Raw genomic sequence first — 25,278 nt, forward strand, 5'->3', positions numbered from 1 at the left:
TTACCCTACTTTGCCACTACTTTGCTGTACTTTGCCACTACTTTGCCTTACTTTGCCACTACTTTGCTGTACTTTGCCACTACTTTGCCGTACTTTGCCTCTACTTTGTCTTACTTTGCCACTACTTTGATGTACTTGGCCACTCCCTTGCCGTACTTAGCCACTACTTTGCAGTACTTTGTCACTACTTTGTCTTACTTTGCCACTACTTTGCCGTACATTGCCACTACTTTGCCGTACTTTGCCACTACTTTGCAGAACTTTGTCACTGCTTATTCGTACTTTGCCACTACTTTACCGTACTTTGCCGTACTTTGGCACTACTTTGCGGTACTTGGCCACTACTTTGCCGTACTTTGCTACTACTTTGCCACTATTTTGCCGTACTATGCCTCTACTTTGTCTTACTTTGCCACTACTTTGCAGTACTTTGTCGTACATTGCCACTACTTTGCCGTACTTTGCCACTACTTTGCAGTACTTTGTCACTGCTTTGTCTTACTTTGCCACTACTTTACCGTACTTTGCCAATACTTTGCCATACTTTGCCACTACTTTGCGGTAATTGGCCACTAATATGCCGTACTTTGCAAATTCTTGCCGTACTTTGCCAATACTTTTCTGTACTTTGCCACTACTTTGCCGTACTATGCCACTACTTTGCTGTACTTTGCCTCTACTTTACCGTACTTTGCCACTACTTTGCCGTACATTGCCACTACTTTGCCGTACTTTGCCACTACTTTACCATACTTTGCCACTACTTTGCCGTACTTTGCCACTAATTTGCCGAACTCTGCCACTACTTTGCCGAACTCTGCCACTACTTTGCTGTACTTTGCCGTACTTTGCCACTACTTTGTCGTACTTTGACACTACTTTACCGTTCTTTGCCACTAATTTGCAGTACTTTACCCCTACTTTGCCGTACTTTGCCACTACTTTGCCGTACTTTGCCACTACTTTGCCGTTCTTTGCCACTACTTTGCCATACTTTGCAACTACTTTGCAGTACTTTGCCACTAATTTGCCGTACTTTGCCACTACTTTGCAGTACTTTGCCGTACTTTGCCACTATTTGCAGTACTTTGCCACTACATTGCAGTACTTTGCCAGTACTTTGCCGTACTTTGCCACTACTTTGCCGTACCTTGCCACTACTTTGCTGTACTTTGCTCTACTTTGCCGTACTTTGCCACTACTTTGTCGTACTTTGCCACTACTTTGCCACTAATTTGCAGTACTTTCCCGAACTTTCCCACTACTTTGCTGTACTTTGCGATATTTTGCCACTACTTTGCCGTACTTTGCCACTACTTTGCTGTCCTTTACCACTACTTTGTCATACTTTGCCACTACTTTGCCGTACTTTGCCATTTATTTGCAGTACTTTGCCCCTACTTTGCCGTACTTTGCCCCTATCTTGCCGTAGCTTGCCACTTCTTTGCCGTACTTCGCCACTAATTTCAGTTCTTTGCCCCTACTTTGCCGTACTTTGCCACTAATTTGCCGTACTTTGCCACTACTTTGTCGTACTTTGCCACTGCTTTGCCGTCCTTTGCTGTACTTTGCCACTACTTTGTCGTACTTTGCCATTACTTTGCCGTACTTTCCCACTACTTTGCAGAACTTTGCCACTACTTTGCGGTAATTTACCACTACTTTGCCGTAATTTGCAACTTCTTGCCGTACTTTGCCACTACTTTGCCGTATTTTGCAGTACTTTGCCACTACTTTGCAGTACTTTGTCACTACTTTGTCATACTTTGCCACTACTTTACCGTACTTTGCCACTTTTTTGCTATACTTTGCCACTACTTTGCAGTACTTTGTCAATACTTTGTCATACTTTGCCACTACTTTACCGTACTTTGCCACTACTTTGCCGTACTTTGCCACTAATTTGCAGTACTTTGCCCCTACTTTGCCACTACTTTGCCACTACTTTGCCCTACTTTGCCACTACTTTGCCAATAATTTGCCACTACTTTACAGTATTTTGCCACTAGTTTGCCACGACTTTGCCACTACTTTGCAGTACTTTGACACTACTTTGCCGTACTTTGCCACAACTTTGTCGTACTTTGCCACTACTTTGTCGTACTTTGCCACTACTTTGCCACCACTTTGCCGTACTTTGCCACTACTTTGCTGTACTTTGCCACTACTTTGCCGTACTTTGCCAATACTTTGCCGTACTTTGCCACTACTTTGCAGTACTTTGCCACCAGTTTGCCACTACTTTGCCGTACTTTGCCGTACATTGCCACTACTTTGCCTCTGCTTTGCCGTACTTTGCCACTACTTTGCAGTACTTTGCCACCAGTTTGCCACTACTTTGCCGTATTTGCCACTACTTTGTCGTCCTTTGCCACTACTTTGCCGTACTTTGCCACTACTTCGATATACTTTGCCACTACTTTGCCGTGCTTTGCCACCACTTTGCCGTACTTTGCCGTGCTTTGCCACTACTTTGCAGTACTTTTTCGCTACTTTGCCAATAATTTGCCACTACTTTACAGTACTTTGCCACTACTTTGCCACGACTTTGCAGTACTTTGCCACTACTTTGCCGTACTTTGCAGTACTTTGCCACTACTTTGCCATACTATGCCACTACTTTGTCGTACTTTGCCACTACTTTGTCGTGCATTGCCACTACTTTGCCGTACTTTGCCACCACTTTGCCGTTCTTTGCCGTTCTTTGCCGTACATTGCCACTACTTTGCCTCTACTTTGCAGTACTTTGCCACTACTTTGCCGTACTTTGCCACTACTTTGCCATACTTTGCCACTACTTTGCCGTACTTTGCCACTAATTTGCCGAACTCTGCTACTACTTTGCCGTACTTTGCCAATACTTTGCTGTACTTTGCTGTACTTTGCCGTACTTTGCAGTACTTTGTCTATACTTTGTCATACTTTGGCACTACTTTGTCGTAGTTTGCCACTACTTTGCCGTACTTTGCCACTAATTTGCAGTACTTTACCCCTACTTTGCCGTACTTTACCACTACTTTGCCGTACTTTGCCACTACTTTGCCACTACCTTGTCGTACTTTGCCACTACTTTGCCGTACTTTGCCACTAATTTGCAGTACTTTGCCCCTACTTTGAAGTACTTTGCCACTACTTTGCTGTACTTTGCCACTACTTTGCCGTACTTTGCACTACTTTGCCTTACTTTGCCACTACATTGCCAAACTTTGCCATACTTTGCCACTACTTTGCCGTTCTTTGCCACTACTTTGCCGTATTTTGCCGTACTTTGCCACTACTTTGTCGTACTTTGCCACTACTTTACCGTACTTTGCCACTTTTTTGCTATACTTTGCCACTACTTTGCAGTACTTTGTCAATACTTTGTCATACTTTGGCACTACTTTACCGTACTTTGCCACTACTTTGCCGTACTTTGCCACTAATTTGCAGTACTTTGCCCCTACTTTGCCGTACTTTCCCACTACTTTGCAGTACTTTGCTGTACTTTGACACTACTTTGCCGTAATTTGCACTACTTTGCCGTACTTTGTTACTACTTTGTCGTACTTTACCACTACTTTACCCTACTTTGCCACTACTTTGCTGCACTTTGCCACTACTTTGTCGTACTTTGCCACTACTTTGCCGTACTTTGCCTCTACTTTGTCTTACTTTGCCACTACTTTGATGTACTTGGCCACTCCCTTGCCGTACTTTGCCACTACTTTGTCGTACTTTGCCACTACTTTGCCGTACATTGCCACTACAATGCCGTACTTTGCCACTGCTTTGCAGAACTTTGTCACTGCTTTGTCGTACTTTGCCCTACTTTACCGTACTTTGCCGTACTTTGCCACTACTTTGCGTTACTTGGCCACTACTTTGCCGTACTTTGCACTACTTTGCCTTACTTTGCCACTACTTTGCCATACTTTGCCACTACTTTGCCGTTCTTTGCCACTACTTTGCCGTATTTTGCCGTACTTTGCCACTACTTTGTCGTACTTTGCCACTACTTTACCGTACTTTGCCACTTTTTTGCTATACTTTGCCACTACTTTGCAGTACTTTGTCAATACTTTGTCATACTTTGGCACTACTTTACCGTACTTTGCCACTACTTTGCCGTACTTTGCCACTAATTTGCAGTACTTTGCCCCTACTTTGCCGTACTTTCCCACTACTTTGCAGTACTTTGCCGTACTTTGACACTACTTTGCCGTAATTTGCACTACTTTGCAGTACTTTGTTACTACTTTGTCGTACTTTACCACTACTTTACCCTACTTTGCCACTACTTTGCTGTACTTTGCCACTACTTTGTCGTACTTTGCCACTACTTTGCCGTACTTTGCCTCTACTTTGTCTTACTTTGCCACTACTTTGATGTACTTGGCCACTCCCTTGCCGTACTTTGCCACTACATTGTAGTACTTTGCCACTAATTTGTCGTACTTTGCCACTGCTTTGCCGTCCTTTGCTGTACTTTGCCACTACTTTGTCGTACTTTGCCATTACTTTGCCGTACTTTCCCACTACTTTGCAGAACTTTGCCACTACTTTGCGGTAATTTACCACTACTTTGCCGTAATTTGCAACTTCTTGCCGTACTTTGCCACTACTTTGCCGTATTTTGCAGTACTTTGCCACTACTTTGCAGTACTTTGTCACTACTTTGTCATACTTTGCCACTACTTTACCGTACTTTGCCACTTTTTTGCTATACTTTGCCTCTACTTTGCAGTACTTTGTCAATACTTTGTCATACTTTGGCACTACTTTACCGTACTTTGCCACTACTTTGCCGTACTTTGCCACTAATTTGCAGTACTTTGCCCCTACTTTGCCACTACTTTGCCACTACTTTGCCCTACTTTGCCACTACTTTGCCAATAATTTGCCACTACTTTACAGTATTTTGCCACTAGTTTGCCACGACTTTGCCACTACTTTGCAGTACTTTGACACTACTTTGCCGTACTCTGCCACAACTTTGTCGTACTTTGCCACTACTTTGTCGTACTTTGCCACTACTTTGCCACCACTTTGCCGTACTTTGCCACTACTTTGCTGTACTTTGCCACTACTTTGCGTTACTTGGCCACTACTTTGCCGTACTTTGCACTACTTTGCCTTACTTTGCCACTACTTTGCCATACTTTGCCACTACTTTGCCGTTCTTTGCCACTACTTTGCCGTATTTTGCCGTACTTTGCCACTACTTTGTCGTACTTTGCCACTACTTTACCGTACTTTGCCACTTTTTTGCTATACTTTGCCACTACTTTGCAGTACTTTGTCAATACTTTGTCATACTTTGGCACTACTTTACCGTACTTTGCCACTACTTTGCCGTACTTTGCCACTAATTTGCAGTACTTTGCCCCTACTTTGCCGTACTTTCCCACTACTTTGCAGTACTTTGCCGTACTTTGACACTACTTTGCCGTAATTTGCACTACTTTGCAGTACTTTGTTACTACTTTGTCGTACTTTACCACTACTTTACCCTACTTTGCCACTACTTCGCTGTACTTTGCCACTACTTTGTCATACTTTGCCACTCCCTTGCCGTACTTTGCCACTACATTGTAGTACTTTGTCACTACTTTGTCGTACTTTGCCACTACTTTGCCGTACATTGCCACTACTTTGCCGTACTTTGCCACTACTTTGCAGAACTTTGTCACTGCTTTGTCGTACTTTGCCACTACTTTACCGTACTTTGCCGTACTTTGCTACTACTTTGCGGTACTTGGCCACTACTTTGCCGTACTTTGCTACTACTTTGCCACTATTTTGCCGTACTATGCCTCTACTTTGTCTTACTTTGCCCTACTTTGCAGTACTTTGCCGTAATTTGCCACTACTTTGCCGTACTTTGCCACTACTTTGCAGTACTTTGTCACTGCTTTGTCGTACTTTGCCACTACTTTACCGTACTTTGCCAATATTTTGCCGTACTTTGCCACTACTTTGCGGTACTTGGCCACTACTTTGCCGTACTCTGCCACTACTTTGCAGAACTCTGCCACTACTTTGCTGTACTTTGCAGTACTTTGCCACTACTTTGCTGTACTTTGCCAGTACTTTGCCATACTTTGCCACTACTTTGCCGTACCTTGCCACTACTTTGCTGTACTTTGCTGTACTTTGCCGTACTTTGCCACTACTTTGTCGTACTTTGCCACTACTTTGCCGTACTTTACCACTACTTTGCAGTACTTTGCTGTAATTTGCCATACTTTGCCTCTACTTTGCCATACTTTACCACTACTTTGCCTTACTTTGCCACTACTTTGCCGTACTTTGCCACTACTTTGCTGTGTTTGGCAGAACTTTGCCACTACTTTGTCGTACTTTGCCACTACTTTGCAGTACTTTGCCGTACTTTGACACTATTTTGCCGTAATTTGCACTACTTTGCAGTACTTTGTTACTACTTTGTCGTACTTTACCACTACTTTACCCTACTTTGCCAATAATTTGCTGTACTTTGCAACTACTTTGCGGTACTTTGCCACTACTTTGCCTTACTTTGCCACTACTTTGCTGTACTTTGCCACTACTTTGCCGTACTTTGCCTCTACTTTGTCTTACTTTGCCACTACTTTGATGTACTTGGCCACTCCCTTGCCGTACTTAGCCACTACTTTGCAGTACTTTGTCACTACTTTGTCGTACTTTGCCACTACTTTGCTGTACATTGCCACTACTTTACCGTACTTTGCCACTACTTTGCAGAACTTTGTCACTGCTTATTCGTACTTTGCCACTACTTTACCGTACTTTGCCATACTTTGCCACTACTTAGCGGTACTTGGCCACTACGTTGCCGTACTTTGCTACTACTTTGCCACTATTTTGCCGTACTATGCCTCTACTTTGTCTTACTTTGCCACTACTTTGCAGTACTTTGCCGTACATTGCCACTACTTTGCCGTACTTTGCCACTACTTTGCAGTACTTTGTCACTGCTTTGTCGTACTTTGCCACTACTTTACCGTACTTTGCCAATACTTTGCCGTACTTTGCCACTACTTTGCGGTACTTGGCCACTACTTTGCCGTACTTTGCTACTACTTTACCGTATTTTGCCACTGCTTTTCTGTACTTTGCCATTACTTTGCCGTACTTTGCCTCTACTTTGTCTTACTTTGCCACTACTTTACCATACTTTGCCAATACTTTGCCATACTTTGCCACTACTTTGCGGTAATTGGCCACTAATATGCCGTACTTTGCAAATTCTTGCCGTACTTTGCCAATACTTTTCTGTACTTTGCCACTACTTTGCCGTACTATGCCACTACTTTGCTGTACTTTGCCTCTACTTTACCGTACTTTGCCACTACTTTGCCGTACATTGCCACTACTTTGCCGTACTTTGCCACTACTTTGCCATACTTTGCCACTACTTTGCCGTACTTTGCCACTAATTTGCCGAACTCTGCCACTACTTTGCCGAACTCTGCCACTACTTTGCTGTACTTTGCCGTACTTTGCCACTACTTTGTCGTACTTTGACACTACTTTACCGTTCTTTGCCACTAATTTGCAGTACTTTACCCCTACTTTGCCGTACTTTGCCACTACTTTGCCGTACTTTGCCACTACTTTGCCGTTCTTTGCCACTACTTTGCCATACTTTGCAACTACTTTGCAGTACTTTGCCACTAATTTGCCGTACTTTGCCACTACTTTGCAGTACTTTGCCGTACTTTGCCACTATTTGCAGTACTTTGCCACTACATTGCAGTACTTTGCCAGTACTTTGCCGTACTTTGCCACTACTTTGCCGTACCTTGCCACTACTTTGCTGTACTTTGCTCTACTTTGCCGTACTTTGCCACTACTTTGTCGTACTTTGCCACTACTTTGCCACTAATTTGCAGTACTTTCCCGAACTTTCCCACTACTTTGCTGTACTTTGCTATATTTTGCCACTACTTTGCCGTATTTTGCCACTACTTTGCTGTCCTTTACCACTACTTTGTCATACTTTGCCACTACTTTGCCGTACTTTGCCATTTATTTGCAGTACTTTTCCCCTACTTTGCCGTACTTTGCCCCTACCTTGCCGTAGCTTGCCACTTCTTTGCCGTACTTCGCCACTAATTTCAGTTCTTTGCCCCTACTTTGCCGTACTTTGCCACTAATTTGCCGTACTTTGCCACTACTTTGTCGTACTTTGCCACTGCTTTGCCGTCCTTTGCTGTACTTTGCCACTACTTTGTCGTACTTTGCCATTACTTTGCCGTACTTTCCCACTACTTTGCAGAACTTTGCCACTACTTTGCGGTAATTTACCACTACTTTGCCGTAATTTGCAACTTCTTGCCGTACTTTGCCACTACTTTGCCGTATTTTGCAGTACTTTGCCACTACTTTGCAGTACTTTGTCACTACTTTGTCATACTTTGCCACTACTTTACCGTACTTTGTCAATACTTTGTCATACTTTGGCACTACTTTACCGTACTTTGCCACTACTTTGCCGTACTTTGCCACTAATTTGCAGTACTTTGCCCCTACTTTGCCACTACTTTGCCACTACTTTGCCCTACTTTGCCACTACTTTGCCAATAATTTGCCACTACTTTACAGTATTTTGCCACTAGTTTGCCACGACTTTGCCACTACTTTGCAGTACTTTGACACTACTTTGCCGTACTTTGCCACAACTTTGTCGTACTTTGCCACTACTTTGTCGTACTTTGCCACTACTTTGCCACCACTTTGCCGTACTTTGCCACTACTTTGCTGTACTTTGCCACTACTTTGCAGTACTTTGCCACTACTTTGCCGTACTTTGCCAATACTTTGCCGTACTTTGCCACTACTTTGCAGTACTTTGCCACCAGTTTGCCACTACTTTGCAGTACTTTGTCGCTACTTTGTCAATAATTTGCCACTACTTTACAGTACTTTGCCACTACTTTGCTGCCACGACTTTGCAGTACTTTGCCACTACTTTGCCGTACTTTGCAGTACCTTGGCACTACTTTGCAGCACGTTGCCACTACTTTGCAGTAATTTGTCGCTAGTTTGCCAATAATTTGCCACTACTTTACAGTACTTTGCCACTACTTTGCCACGACTTTGCAGTACTTTGCCACTACTTTGCCGTACTTTGCAGTACTTTGCCACTACTTTGCCATACTATGCCACTACTTTGTCGTACTTTGCCACTACTTTGTCGTGCTTTGCCACTACTTTGCCGTACTTTGCCACCACTTTGCCTTTCTTTGCCGTTCTTTGCCGTACATTGCCACTACTTTGCCTCTACTTTGCAGTACTTTGTCACTACTTTGCCACTACTTTGCCGAACTCTGCTACTACTTTGCCGTACTTTGCCAATACTTTGCTGTACTTTGCCGTACTTTGCAGTACTTTGTCAATACTTTGTCAAACTTTGGCACTACTTTGTCGTAGTTTGCCACTACTTTGCCGTACTTTGCCACTAATTTGCAGTACTTTACCCCTACTTTGCCGTACTTTACCACTACTTTGCCGTACTTTGCCACTACTTTGCCACTACCTTGTCGTACTTTGCCACTACTTTGCCGTACTTTGCCACTAATTTGCAGTACTTTGCCCCTACTTTGCCGTACTTTGCCACTACTTTGCGGTTCTTTGCCACTACTTTGCCGTACTTTGCACTACTTTGCCTTACTTTGCCACTACATTGCCAAACTTTGCCATATTTTGCCACTACTTTGCCGTTCTTTGCCACTACTTTGCCGTATTTTGCCGTACTTTGCCACTACTTTGTCGTACTTCGCCACTACTTTACCGTACTTTGCCACTTTTTTGCTATACTTTGCCACTACTTTGCAGTACTTTGTCAATACTTTGTCATACTTTGGCACTACTTTACCGTACTTTGCCACTACTTTGCCGTACTTTGCCACTAATTTGCAGTACTTTGCCCCTACTTTGCCGTACTTTCCCACTACTTTGCAGTACTTTGCCGTACTTTGACACTACTTTGCCGTAATTTGCACTACTTTGCAGTACTTTGTTACTACTTTGTCGTACTTTACCACTACTCTACCTTACTTTGCCACTACTTTGCTGTACTTTGCCACTACTTTGTCGTACTTTGCCACTACTTTGCCGTACTTTGCCTCTACTTTGTCTTACTTTGCCACTACTTTGATGTACTTGGCCACTCCCTTGCCGTACTTTGCCGTACTTTGCAGCACTTTGTCACTACTTTGTCGTACTTTGCCACTACTTTGCCGTACATTGCCACTACTATGCCGTACTTTGCCACTACTTTGCAGAACTTTGTCACTGCTTTGTCGTACTTTGCCCTACTTTACCGTACTTTGCCGTACTTTGCCACTACTTTGCGGTACTTGGCCACTACTTTGCCGTACTTTGCACTACTTTGCCTTACTTTGCCACTACTTTGCCAAACTTTGCCATACTTTGCCACTACTTTGCCGTTCTTTGCCACTACTTTGCCGTATTTTGCCGTACTTTGCCACTACTTTGTCGTACTTTGCCACTACTTTACCGTACTTTGCCACTTTTTTGCTATACTTTGCCACTACTTTGCAGTACTTTGTCAATACTTTGTCATACTTTGGCACTACTTTACCGTACTTTGCCACTACTTTGCCGTACTTTGCCACTAATTTGCAGTACTTTGCCCCTACTTTGCCACTACTTTGCCACTACTTTGCCCTACTTTGCCACTACTTTGCCAATAATTTGCCACTACTTTACAGTATTTTGCCACTAGTTTGCCACGACTTTGCCACTACTTTGCAGTACTTTGACACTACTTTGCCGTACTTTGCCACAACTTTGTCGTACTTTGCCACTACTTTGTCGTACTTTGCCACTACTTTGCCACCACTTTGCCGTACTTTGCCACTACTTTGCTGTACTTTGCCACTACTTTGCAGTACTTTGCCACTACTTTGCCGTACTTTGCCAATACTTTGCCGTACTTTGCCACTACTTTGCAGTACTTTGCCACCAGTTTGCCACTACTTTGCAGTACTTTGTCGCTACTTTGCCAATAATTTGCCACTACTTTACAGTACTTTGCCACTACTTTGCTGCCACGACTTTGCAGTACTTTGCCACTACTCTGCCGTACTTTGCAGTACCTTGGCACTACTTTGCAGCACGTTGCCACTACTTTGCAGTAATTTGTCGCTAGTTTGCCAATAATTTGCCACTACTTTACAGTACTTTGCCACTACTTTGCCACGACTTTGCAGTACTTTGCCACTACTTTGCCGTACTTTGCAGTACTTTGCCACTACTTTGCCATACTATGCCACTACTTTGTCGTACTTTGCCACTACTTTGTCGTGCTTTGCCACTACTTTGCCGTACTTTGCCACCACTTTGCCTTTCTTTGCCGTTCTTTGCCGTACATTGCCACTACTTTGCCTCTACTTTGCAGTACTTTGCCACTACTTTGCCACTACTTTGCCATACTTTGCCATACTTTGCCACTACTTTGCCATACTTTGCCACTAATTTGCCGAACTCTGCTACTACTTTGCCGTACTTTGCCAATACTTTGCTGTACTTTGCCGTACTTTGCAGTACTTTGTCAATACTTTGTCAAACTTTGGCACTACTTTGTCGTAGTTTGCCACTACTTTGCCGTACTTTGCCACTAATTTGCAGTACTTTACCCCTACTTTGCCGTACTTTACCACTACTTTGCCGTACTTTGCCACTACTTTGCCACTACCTTGTCGTACTTTGCCACTACTTTGCCGTACTTTGCCACTAATTTGCAGTACTTTGCCCCTACCTTGCCGTACTTTGCCACTACTTTGCGGTACTTGGCCACTACTTTGCCGTACTTTGCACTACTTTGCCTTACTTTGCCACTACTTTGCCAAACTTTGCCATACTTTGCCACTACTTTGCCGTTCTTTGCCACTACTTTGCCGTATTTTGCCGTACTTTGCCACTACTTTGTCGTACTTTGCCACTACTTTACCGTACTTTGCCACTTTTTTGCTATACTTTGCCACTACTTTGCAGTACTTTGTCAATACTTTGTCATACTTTGGCACTACTTTACCGTACTTTGCCACTACTTTGCCGTACTTTGCCACTAATTTGCAGTACTTTGCCCCTACTTTGCCGTACTTTCCCACTACTTTGCAGTACTTTGCCGTACTTTGACACTACTTTGCCGTAATTTGCACTACTTTGCAGTACTTTGTTACTACTTTGTCGTACTTTACCACTACTTTACCCTACTTTGCCACTACTTTGCTGTACTTTGCCACTACTTTGTCGTACTTTGCCACTACTTTGCCGTACTTTGCCACTACTTTGATGTACTTGGCCACTCCCTTGCCGTACTTTGCCACTACTTTGCAGTACTTTGTCACTACTTTCTCGTACTTTGCCACTACTTTGCCGTACATTGCCACTACTTTGCCGTACTTTGCCACTACTTTGCAGAACTTTGTCACTGCTTTGTCGTACTTTGCCACTATTTTACCGTACTTTGCCGTACATTGCCACTACTTTGCGGTACTTGGCCACTACTTTGCCGTACTTTGCTACTACTTTGCCACTATTTTGCCGTACTATGCCTCTACTTTGTCTTACTTTGCCCTACTTTGCAGTACTTTGCCGTAATTTGCCACTACTTTGCCGTACTTTGCCACTACTTTGCAGTACTTTGTCACTGCTTTGTCGTACTTTGCCACTACTTTAAAGTACTTTGCCAATATTTTGCCATACTTTGCCACTACTTTGCGGTACTTGGCCACTACTTTGCCGTACTCTGCCACTACTTTGCCGAACTCTGCCACTACTTTGCTGTACTTTGCCGTACTTTGCCACTACTTTGTCGTACTTTGACACTACTTTACCGTTCGTTACCACTAATTTGCAGTACTTTGCCCCTACTTTGCCGTACTTTACCACTACTTTGCCGTACTTTGCCACTACTTTGCCGTTCTTTGCTACTACTTTGCCATACTTTGCAACTACTTTGCAGTACTTTGCCACTAATTTGCCGTACTTTGCCACTACTTTGCAGTACTTTGCCGTACTTTGCCACTATTTGCAGTACTTTGCCACTACTTTGCAGTACTTTGCCAGTACTTTGCCGTACTTTGCCACTACTTTGCCGTACCTTGCCACTACTTTGCTGTACTTTGCTGTACTTTGCCGTATTTTGCCACTACTTTGTCGTACTTTGCCACTACTTTGCCGTACTTTGCCACTAATTTGCAGTACTTTCCCGAACTTTCCCACTACTTTGCTGTACTTTGCTATACTTTGCGACTACTTTGCCGTACTTTGCCACTACTTTGCCGTCCTTTACCACTACTTTGTCTTACTTTGCCACTACTTTGCCGTACTTTACCACTACTTTGCAGTACTTTGCTGTAATTTGCCATACTTTGCCACTACTTTGTCGTACTTTGCCACTACTTTGCCGTACTTTGCCACTAATTTGCAGTACTTTACCTCTACTTTGCCGTACTTTACCACTACTTTGCCTTACTTTGCCACTACTTTGCCGTACTTTGCCACTACTTTGCTGTGTTTGGCCGTACTTTGCCACTACTTTGTCGTACTTTGCCACTACTTTGCAGTACTTTGCCGTACTTTGACACTATTTTGCCGTAATTTGCACTAATTTGCAGTACTTTGTTACTACTTTGTCGTACTTTACCACTACTTTACCCTACTTTGCCAATAATTTGCTGTACTTTGCAACTACTTTGCGGTACTTTGCCACTACTTTGCCTTACTTTGCCACTACTTTGCTGTACTTTGCCACTACTTTGCCGTACTTTGCCTCTACTTTGTCTTACTTTGCCACTACTTTGATGTACTTGGCCACTCCCTTGCCGTACTTAGCCACTACTTTGCAGTACTTTGTCACTACTTTGTCGTACTTTGCCGTACATTGCCACTACTTTGCCGTACTTTGCCACTACTTTGCAGAACTTTGTCACTGCTTATTCGTACTTTGCCACTACTTTACCGTACTTTGCCGTACTTTGCCACTACTTTGCGGTACTTGGCCACTACTTTGCCGTACTTTGCTACTACTTTGCCACTATTTTGCCGTACTATGCCTCTACTTTGTCTTACTTTGCCACTACTTTGCAGTACTTTGCCGTACATTGCCACTACTTTGCCGTACTTTGCCACTACTTTGCAGTACTTTGTCACTGCTTTGTCGTACTTTGCCACTACTTTACCGTACTTTGCCAATACTTTGCCGTACTTTGCCACTACTTTGCGGTACTTGGCCACTACTTTGCCGTACTTTGCTACTACTTTGCCGTATTTTGCCACTGCTTTTCTGTACTTTGCCATTACTTTGCCGTACTTTGCCTCTACTTTGTCTTACTTTGCCACTACTTTACCGTACTTTGCCAATACTTTGCCATACTTTGCCACTACTTTGCGGTAATTGGCCACTAATATGCCGTACTTTGCAAATTCTTGCCGTACTTTGCCACTACTTTTCTGTACTTTGCCACTACTTTGCCGTACTATGCCACTACTTTGCTGTACTTTGCCTCTACTTTACCGTACTTTGCCACTACTTTGCCGTACATTGCCACTACTTTGCCGTACTTTGCCGTACTTTGCCACTACTTTGCGGTACTTGGCCACTACTTTGCCGTACTTTGCTACTACTTTGCCACTATTTTGCCGTACTATGCCTCTACTTTGTCTTACTTTGCCACTACTTTGCAGTACTTTGCCGTACTTTGCCACTACTTTGCCGTACTTTGCCACTACTTTGCAGTACTTTGTCACTGCTTTGTCGTACTTTGCCGCTACTTTAACGTACTTTGCCAATACTATGCCGTACTTTGCCACTACTTTGCGGTACTTGGCCACTACTTTGCCGTACTTTGCTACTACTTTGCCGTATTTTGCCACTGCTTTTCTGTACTTTGCCATTACTTTGCCGTACTTTGCCTCTACTTTGTCTTACTTTGCCACTACTTTGCCGTACTTGGCCACTCCCTTGCCGTACTTTGCCACTACTTTGCAGTACTTTGTCACTGCTTTGTCGTACTTTGCCACTACTTTACCGTACTTTGCCAATACTTTGCCATACTTTGCCACTACTTTGCGGTAATTGGCCACTAATTTGCCGTACTTTGCAAATTCTTGCCGTACTTTGCCACTACTTTTCTGTACTTTGCCACTACTTTGCCGTACTATGCCACTACTTTGCTGTACTTTGCCTCTACTTTACCGTACTTTGCCATTACTTTGCCGTACATTGCCACTACTTTGCCGTACTTTGCCACTACTTTGCCATACTTTGCCACTACTTTGCCGTACTTTGCCACTAATTTGCCGAACTCTGCCACTACTTTGCCGAACTCTGCCACTACTTTGCTGTACTTTGCCGTACTTTGCCACTACTTTGTCGTACTTTGACACTACTTTACCGTTCTTTGCCACTAATTTGCGGTACTTTGCCCCTACTTTGCCGTACTTTACCACTACTTTGCCGTACTTTGCCACTACTTTGCCGTTCTTTGCCATTACTTTGCCATACTTTGCAACTACTTTGCAGTACTTTGCCACTAATTTGCCGTACTTTGCCACTACTTTGCAGTACTTTGCCGTACTTTGCCACTATTTGCAGTACTTTGCCACTACTTTGCAGTACTTTGCCAGTACTTTGCCGTACTTTGCCACTACTTTGCCATACCTTGTCACTACTTTGCTGTACTTTGCTGTACTTTGCCGTACTTTGCCACTACTTTGTCGTACTTTGCCACTACTTTTTCGTACTATGCCACTACTTTGCCGTCCTTTACCACTACTTTGTCATACTTTGCCACTACTTTGTCGTACTTTGCCATTAATTTGCAGTACTTTGCCACTACTTTGCCATACTTTGCCCCTACCTTGCCGTAGCTTGCCACTTCTTTGCCGTACTTCGCCACTAATTGCAGTTCTTTGCCCCTACTTTGTCGTACTTTGCCACTACTTTGTCGTACTTTGCCACTACTTTGCTGTACTTTGCCACTCATTTGCCGTACTTTGCCATTACTTTGCAGTACTTTGCCACTACTTTGCGGTAATTTACCACTACTTTGCCGCGATTTGCAACTTCTTGCCGTACTTTGCCACTACTTTGCCGTACTTTGCCACTACTTTACCGTACTTTGCCACTACTTTGCTGTACTTTGCCACTACTTTGCAGTACTTTGTCACTACTTTGTCATACTTTGCCACTACTTTACCGTACTTTGCCAGTACTTTACCACTACTTTGCAGTACTTTGCTGTAATTTGCCATACTTTGCCACTACTTTTTCGTACTTTGCCACTACTTTGCCGTACTTTGCCACTAATTTGCAGTACTTTGCCTCTACTTTGCCGTACTTTACCACTACTTTGCCTTACTTTGCCACTACTTTGCCGTACTTTGCCACTACTTTGCTGTGTTTGGCCGTACTTTGCCACTACTTTGTCGTACTTTGCCACTACTTTGCCGTACTTTGCCACTTTTTTGCCGTACTTTGCCACTACTTTGCCACTACTTTGCAGTACTTTGTCACTACTTTGCCTTACTTTGCCACTACTTTGCCGTACTTTGCCACTACTTTGCTGTGTTTGGCCGTACTTTGCCACTACTTTGTCGTACTTTGCCACTACTCTGCCACTATTTTGCCGTACTTTGCCACTACTTTGCTGTACTTTGCTGTACTTTGCCGTACTTTGCCACTACTTTGTCGTACTTTGCCACTACTTTGCCGTACTTTGCCACTAATTTGCAGTACTTTGCCCCTACTTTGCCGCACTTTGCCACTACTTTGCGTTACTTTACCACTACTTTGCCGTAATTTGCACTACTTTGCCTTACTTTGCCACTACTTTGCCAAACTTTGCCATACTTTGCCACTATTTTGCCGTACTTTGCCACTACTTCATCGTACTTTGACGCTACTTTGTTGTACCTTACCACTACTTAGCCGTACTTTGCAAATACTTTTCCGTACTTTGCCACTACTTTGCATTACTTTGCCACTACTTTGCTGTACTTTGCAACTACTTTGAGTTACTTCGCCACTACTTTGCCACTACTTTGCCGTACTTTGCCACTAGTTTGCAGTACTCTGCCGTACTTTGTCACTACTTTGCCTTACTTTGCCCGTACTTTGCCGTACTTTGCCACTACTTTGTTGTACTTTGCCACTACTTTGCCGTACTTTGCCACTAATTTGCAGTACTTTGCCCCTACTTTGCCGTACTTTGCCACTACTTTGTGGTACTTTGCCACTACTTTGCCGTACTTTGCACTACTTTGCCTTACTTTGCCACTACTTTGCCAAACTTTGCCATACTTTGCCACTATTTTGCCGTACTTTGCCACTACTTCATCGTACTTTGACGCTACTTTGTCGTACCTTACCACTACTTAGCTGTACTTTGCAAATACTTTTCCGTACTTTGCCACTACTTTGCATTACTTTGCCACTACTTTGCCGTACTTTGCAACTACTTTGAGTTACTTCGCCACTACTTTGCCACTACTTTGCCGTACTTTGCCACTAGTTTGCAGTACTCTGCCGTACTTTGTCACTACTTTGCCTTACTTTGCCCGTACTTTGCCGTACTTTGCCACTACTTTGTTGTACTTTGCCACTACTTTGCCGTACTTTGCCACTAATTTGCAGTACTTTGCCCCTACTTTGCCGTACTTTGCCACTACTTTGTGGTACTTTGCCACTACTTTGCCGTACTTTGCACTACTTTGCCTTACTTTGCCACTACTTTGCCAAACTTTGCCATACTTTGCCACTATTTTGCCGTACTTTGGCACTACTTCATCGTACTTTGCCGCTACTTTGTCGTACCTTACCACTACTTAGCCGTACTTTGCAAATACTTTTCCGTACTTTTCCACTACTTTGCATTACTTTGCCACTACTTTGCCGTACTTTGCAACTACTTTGTCGTACTTCGCCACTACTTTGCCACTACTTTGCCGTACTTTGCCACTAGTTTGCAGTACTCTGCCGTACTTTGTCACTACTTTGCCGAACTTTGCCCCTACTTTGCCGTACTTTGCCACTACTTTGCCATACTTTGCCACTACATTGTCGTACTTCGCCACTACTTTGTCGTTCTTTGCCACTACTTTGCCGTACTTTGCCACTACTCTGCCGTACTTTGCCACTACTTTGCAGTACTTTGTCACTGCTTTGTCGTACTTTGCCACTACTTTACCGTACTTTGCCAATATTTTGCCGTACTTTGCCACTACTTTGCGGTACTTGGCCAGTACTTTGCAACTCCTTGCCGTACTTTGCCACTACTTTTCTGTACTTTGCCACTACTTTGCCGTACTATGCCACTACTTTGCCTTAATTTGCCACTACTTTGCTGTACTTTGTCTCTACTTTGCCGTACTTTGCCACTACTTTGCCGTACTTTGCCACTACTTTGCCGTACTTTGCCACTACTTTGCCATACTTTGCAACCACTTTGCCGTACTTTGCCACTAATTTGCCGTACTTTGCCACTACTTTGCTGTACTTTGCTGTACTTTGCCGTACTTTGCCACTACTTTGTCATACTTTGCCACTACTTTGCCGTACTTTGCCACTAATTTGCAGTACTTTGCCCCTACTTTGCCGTACTTTACCACTACTTTGGCGTACTTTGCCACTACTTTGGCGTACTTTGCCACTATTTTGCCGTACTATGCCTCTACTTTGCCATACATTGCCACTACTTTGCAGTACTTTGTCACTGCTTTGTCGTACTTTGCCACTACTTTACCGTACTTTACAAAAACTTTGCCGTACTTTGCCACTACTTTGTGGTACTTGGCCACTACTTTGCCTTACTTTGCAACTTCTTGCCGTACTTTGCCACTACTTTTCTGTACTTTGCCACTACTTTGCCGTACTATGCCACTACTTTGCCTTAATTTGCCTCTACTTTGCCGTACTTTGCAACTTCTTGCCGTACTTTGCCACTACTTTTCTGTACTTTGCCACTACTTTGCCGTACTTTGCCACTACTTTGCCGGACTTTGCCAGTACTTTGCCGTACTTTCCCACTACTTTGCCATACTTTGCCACTACTTTGCCATACTTTGCCACTAATTTGCCGAACTCTGCTACTACTTTGCCGTACTTTGCCAATACTTTGCTGTACTTTGCTGTACTTTGCCGTACTTTGCCACTACTTTGTCGTAGTTTGCCACTACTTTGCCGTACTTTGCACTAATTTGCAGTACTTTGCCCCTACTTTGCCGTACTTTACCACTACTTTGCCGTACTTTTCCACTACTTTGCCGTTCATTGCCACTACTTTGCCGTATTTTGCCGTACTTTGCCACTACTTTGTCGTACTTTGCCACTACTTTGCCGTACTTTGCCACTACTTTGCAGTACTTTGTCACTACTTTGTCATACTTTGCCACTACTTTACCGTACTTTGCCAGTACTTTACCACTACTTTGCAGTACTTTGCTGTAAGTTGCCATACTTTGCCCTACTTTGTCGTACTTTGCCTCTACTTTGCCGTACTTTGCCTTATTTTGCCCCTACTTTGCCGTACTTTGCCACTACTTTGCTGTGTTTGGCCGTACTTTGCCACTACTTTGTCGTACTTTGACACTACTTTGCCGTACTTTGCCACTTTTTTGCCGTACTTTGCCACTACTTTGCCACTACTTTGCAGTACTTTGTCACTACTTTGTCATACTTTGCCACTACTTTACCGTACTTTGCTAATACTTTGCCATACTTTGCCACTACTTTACCGTACTTTGCCACTACTTTGCGGTACTTGGCCACTACTTTGCCGTACTTTGCTACTACTTTGCCACTATTTTGCCGTACTATGCCTCTACTTTGTCTTACTTTGCCACTACTTTGCAGTACTTTGCCGTACATTGCCACTACTTTGCCGTACTTTGCCACTACTTTGCAGTACTTTGTCACTGCTTTGTCGTACTTTGCCACTACTTTACCGTACTTTGCCAATACTTTGCCGTACTTTGCCACTACTTTGCGGTACTTGGCCACTACTTTGCCGTACTTTGCTACTACTTTGCCGTATTTTGCCACTGCTTTTCTGTACTTTGCCATTACTTTGCCGTACTTTGCCTCTACTTTGTCTTACTTTGCCACTACTTTACCGTACTTTGCCAATACTTTGCCATACTTTGCCACTACTTTGCGGTAATTGGCCACTAATATGCCGTACTTTGCAAATTCTTGCCGTACTTTGCCACTACTTTTCTGTACTTTGCCACTACTTTGCCGTACTATGCCACTACTTTGCTGTACTTTGCCTCTACTTTACCGTACTTTGCCACTACTTTGCCGTACATTGCCACTACTTTGCCGTACTTTGCCGTACTTTGCCACTACTTTGCGGTACTTGGCCACTACTTTGCCGTACTTTGCTACTACTTTGCCACTATTTTGCCGTACTATGCCTCTACTTTGTCTTACTTTGCCACTACTTTGCAGTACTTTGCCGTACTTTGCCACTACTTTGCAGTACTTTGTCACTGCTTTGTCGTACTTTGCCACTACTTTACCGTACTTTGCCAATACTTTGCCATACTTTGCCACTACTTTGCGGTAATTGGCCACTAATTTGCCGTACTTTGCAAATTCTTGCCGTACTTTGCCACTACTTTTCTGTACTTTGCCACTACTTTGCCGTACTATGCCACTACTTTGCTGTACTTTGCCTCTACTTTACCGTACTTTGCCATTACTTTGCCGTACATTGCCACTACTTTGCCGTACTTTGCCACTACTTTGCCATACTTTGCCACTACTTTGCCGTACTTTGCCACTAATTTGCCGAACTCTGCCACTACTTTGCCGAACTCTGCCACTACTTTGCTGTACTTTGCCGTACTTTGCCACTACTTTGTCGTACTTTGACACTACTTTACCGTTCTTTGCCACTAATTTGCGGTACTTTGCCCCTACTTTGCCGTACTTTACCACTACTTTGCCGTACTTTGCCACTACTTTGCCGTTCTTTGCCATTACTTTGCCATACTTTGCAACTACTTTGCAGTACTTTGCCACTAATTTGCCGTACTTTGCCACTACTTTGCAGTACTTTGCCGTACTTTGCCACTATTTGCAGTACTTTGCCACTACTTTGCAGTACTTTGCCAGTACTTTGCCGTACTTTGCCACTACTTTGCCGTACCTTGTCACTACTTTGCTGTACTTTGCTGTACTTTGCCGTACTTTGCCACTACTTTGTCGTACTTTGCCACTACTTTTTCGTACTATGCCACTACTTTGCCGTCCTTTACCACTACTTTGTCATACTTTGCCACTACTTTGTCGTACTTTGCCATTAATTTGCAGTACTTTGCCACTACTTTGCCATACTTTGCCCCTACCTTGCCGTAGCTTGCCACTTCTTTGCCGTACTTCGCCACTAATTGCAGTTCTTTGCCCCTACTTTGTCGTACTTTGCCACTACTTTGCCGTACTTTGCCGTACTTTGCCACTACTTTGTCGTACTTTGCCACTACTTTGCTGTACTTTGCCACTCATTTGCCGTACTTTGCCATTACTTTGCAGTACTTTGCCACTACTTTGCGGTAATTTACCACTACTTTGCCGCGATTTGCAACTTCTTGCCGTACTTTGCCACTACTTTGCCGTACTTTGCCACTACTTTACCGTACTTTGCCACTACTTTGCTGTACTTTGCCACTACTTTGCAGTACTTTGTCACTACTTTGTCATACTTTGCCACTACTTTACCGTACTTTGCCAGTACTTTACCACTACTTTGCAGTACTTTGCTGTAATTTGCCATACTTTGCCACTACTTTTTCGTACTTTGCCACTACTTTGCCGTACTTTGCCACTAATTTGCAGTACTTTGCCTCTACTTTGCCGTACTTTACCACTACTTTGCCTTACTTTGCCACTACTTTGCCGTACTTTGCCACTACTTTGCTGTGTTTGGCCGTACTTTGCCACTACTTTGTCGTACTTTGCCACTACTTTGCCGTACTTTGCCACTTTTTTGCCGTACTTTGCCACTACTTTGCCACTACTTTGCAGTACTTTGTCACTACTTTGCCTTACTTTGCCACTACTTTGCCGTACTTTGCCACTACTTTGCTGTGTTTGGCCGTACTTTGCCACTACTTTGTCGTACTTTGCCACTACTTTGCCACTACTCTGCCACTATTTTGCCGTACTTTGCCACTACTTTGCTGTACTTTGCTGTACTTTGCCGTACTTTGCCACTACTTTGTCGTACTTTGCCACTACTTTGCCGTACTTTGCCACTAATTTGCAGTACTTTGCCCCTACTTTGCCGCACTTTGCCACTACTTTGCGTTACTTTACCACTACTTTGCCGTAATTTGCACTACTTTGCCTTACTTTGCCACTACTTTGCCAAACTTTGCCACACTTTGCCACTATTTTGCCGTACTTTGCCACTACTTCATCGTACTTTGACGCTACTTTGTCGTACCTTACCACTACTTAGCCGTACTTTGCAAATACTTTTCCGTACTTTGCCACTATTTTGCATTACTTTGCCACTACTTTGCCGTACTTTGCAACTACTTTGAGTTACTTCGCCACTACTTTGCCACTACTTTGCCGTACTTTGCCACTAGTTTGCAGTACTCTGCCGTACTTTGTCACTACTTTGCCTTACTTTGCCCGTACTTTGCCGTACTTTGCCACTACTTTGTCGTACTTTGCCACTACTTTGCCGTACTTTGCCACTAATTTGCAGTACTTTGCCCCTACTTTGCCGTACTTTGCCACTACTTTGTGGTACTTTGCCACTACTTTGCCGTACTTTGCACTACTTTGCCTTACTTTGCCACTACTTTGCCAAACTTTGCCATACTTTGCCACTATTTTGCCGTACTTTGCCACTACTTCATCGTACTTTGACGCTACTTTGTCGTACCTTACCACTACTTAGCTGTACTTTGCAAATACTTTTCCGTACTTTGCCACTACTTTGCATTACTTTGCCACTACTTTGCCGTACTTTGCAACTACTTTGAGTTACTTCGCCACTACTTTGCCACTACTTTGCCGTACTTTGCCACTAGTTTGCAGTACTCTGCCGTACTTTGTCACTACTTTGCCTTACTTTGCCCGTACTTTGCCGTACTTTGCCACTACTTTGTTGTACTTTGCCACTACTTTGCCGTACTTTGCCACTAATTTGCAGTACTTTGCCCCTACTTTGCCGTACTTTGCCACTACTTTGTGGTATTTTGCCACTACTTTGCCGTACTTTGCACTACTTTGCCTTACTTTGCCACTACTTTGCCAAACTTTGCCATACTTTGCCACTATTTTGCCGTACTTTGGCACTACTTCATCGTACTTTGCCGCTACTTTGTCGTACCTTACCACTACTTAGCCGTACTTTGCAAATACTTTTCCGTACTTTTCCACTACTTTGCATTACTTTGCCACTACTTTGCCGTACTTTGCAACTACTTTGAGTTACTTCGCCACTACTTTGCCACTACTTTGCCGTACTTTGCCACTAGTTTGCAGTACTCTGCCGTACTTTGTCACTACTTTGCCTTACTTTGCCCGTACTTTGCCGTACTTTGCCACTACTTTGTCGTACTTTGCCACTACTTTGCCGTACTTTGCCACTAATTTGCAGTACTTTGCCCCTACTTTGCCGTACTTTGCCACTACTTTGTGGTACTTTGCCACTACTTTGCCGTACTTTGCACTACTTTGCCTTACTTTGCCACTACTTTGCCAAACTTTGCCATACTTTGCCACTATTTTGCCGTACTTTGCCACTACTTCATCGTACTTTGACGCTACTTTGTCGTACCTTACCACTACTTAGCTGTACTTTGCAAATACTTTTCCGTACTTTGCCACTACTTTGCATTACTTTGCCACTACTTTGCCGTACTTTGCAACTACTTTGAGTTACTTCGCCACTACTTTGCCACTACTTTGCCGTACTTTGCCACTAGTTTGCAGTACTCTGCCGTACTTTGTCACTACTTTGCCTTACTTTGCCCGTACTTTGCCGTACTTTGACACTACTTTGTTGTACTTTGCCACTACTTTGCCGTACTTTGCCACTAATTTGCAGTACTTTGCCCCTAATTTGCCGTACTTTGCCACTACTTTGTGGTACTTTGCCACTACTTTGCCGTACTTTGCACTACTTTGCCTTACTTTGCCACTACTTTGCCAAACTTTGCCATACTTTGCCACTATTTTGCCGTACTTTGGCACTACTTCATCGTACTTTGCCGCTACTTTGTCGTACCTTACCACTACTTAGCCGTACTTTGCAAATACTTTTCCGTACTTTTCCACTACTTTGCATTACTTTGCCACTACTTTGCCGTACTTTGCAACTACTTTGTCGTACTTCGCCACTACTTTGCCACTACTTTGCCGTACTTTGCCACTAGTTTGCAGTACTCTGCCGTACTTTGTCACTACTTTGCCGAACTTTGCCCCTACTTTGCCGTACTTTGCCACTACTTTGCCATACTTTGCCACTACATTGTCGTACTTCGCCACTACTTTGTCGTTCTTTGCCACTACTTTGCCGTACTTTGCCACTACTCTGCCGTACTTTGCCACTACTTTGCAGTACTTTGTCACTGCTTTGTCGTACTTTGCCACTACTTTACCGTACTTTGCCAATATTTTGCCGTACTTTGCCACTACTTTGCGGTACTTGGCCAGTACTTTGCAACTCCTTGCCGTACTTTGCCACTACTTTTCTGTACTTTGCCACTACTTTGCCGTACTATGCCACTACTTTGCCTTAATTTGCCACTACTTTGCTGTACTTTGTCTCTACTTTGCCGTACTTTGCCACTACTTTGCCGTACTTTGCCACTACTTTGCCGTACTTTGCCACTACTTTGCCATACTTTGCAACCACTTTGCCGTACTTTGCCACTAATTTGCCGTACTTTGCCACAACTTTGCTGTACTTTGCTGTACTTTGCCGTACTTTGCCACTACTTTGTCATACTTTGCCACTACTTTGCCGTACTTTGCCACTAATTTGCAGTACTTTGCCCCTACTTTGCCGTACTTTACCACTACTTTGGCGTACTTTGCCACTACTTTGGCGTACTTTGCCACTATTTTGCCGTACTATGCCTCTACTTTGCCATACATTGCCACTACTTTGCAGTACTTTGTCACTGCTTTGTCGTACTTTGCCACTACTTTACCGTACTTTACAAAAACTTTGCCGTACTTTGCCACTACTTTGTGGTACTTGGCCACTACTTTGCCTTACTTTGCAACTTCTTGCC

Source organism: Saccoglossus kowalevskii, chromosome 17, assembly GCF_978046115.1.
Source record: "Saccoglossus kowalevskii chromosome 17, keSacKowa6.1, whole genome shotgun sequence".
NCBI classification, from domain to species: domain Eukaryota; kingdom Metazoa; phylum Hemichordata; class Enteropneusta; family Harrimaniidae; genus Saccoglossus; species Saccoglossus kowalevskii.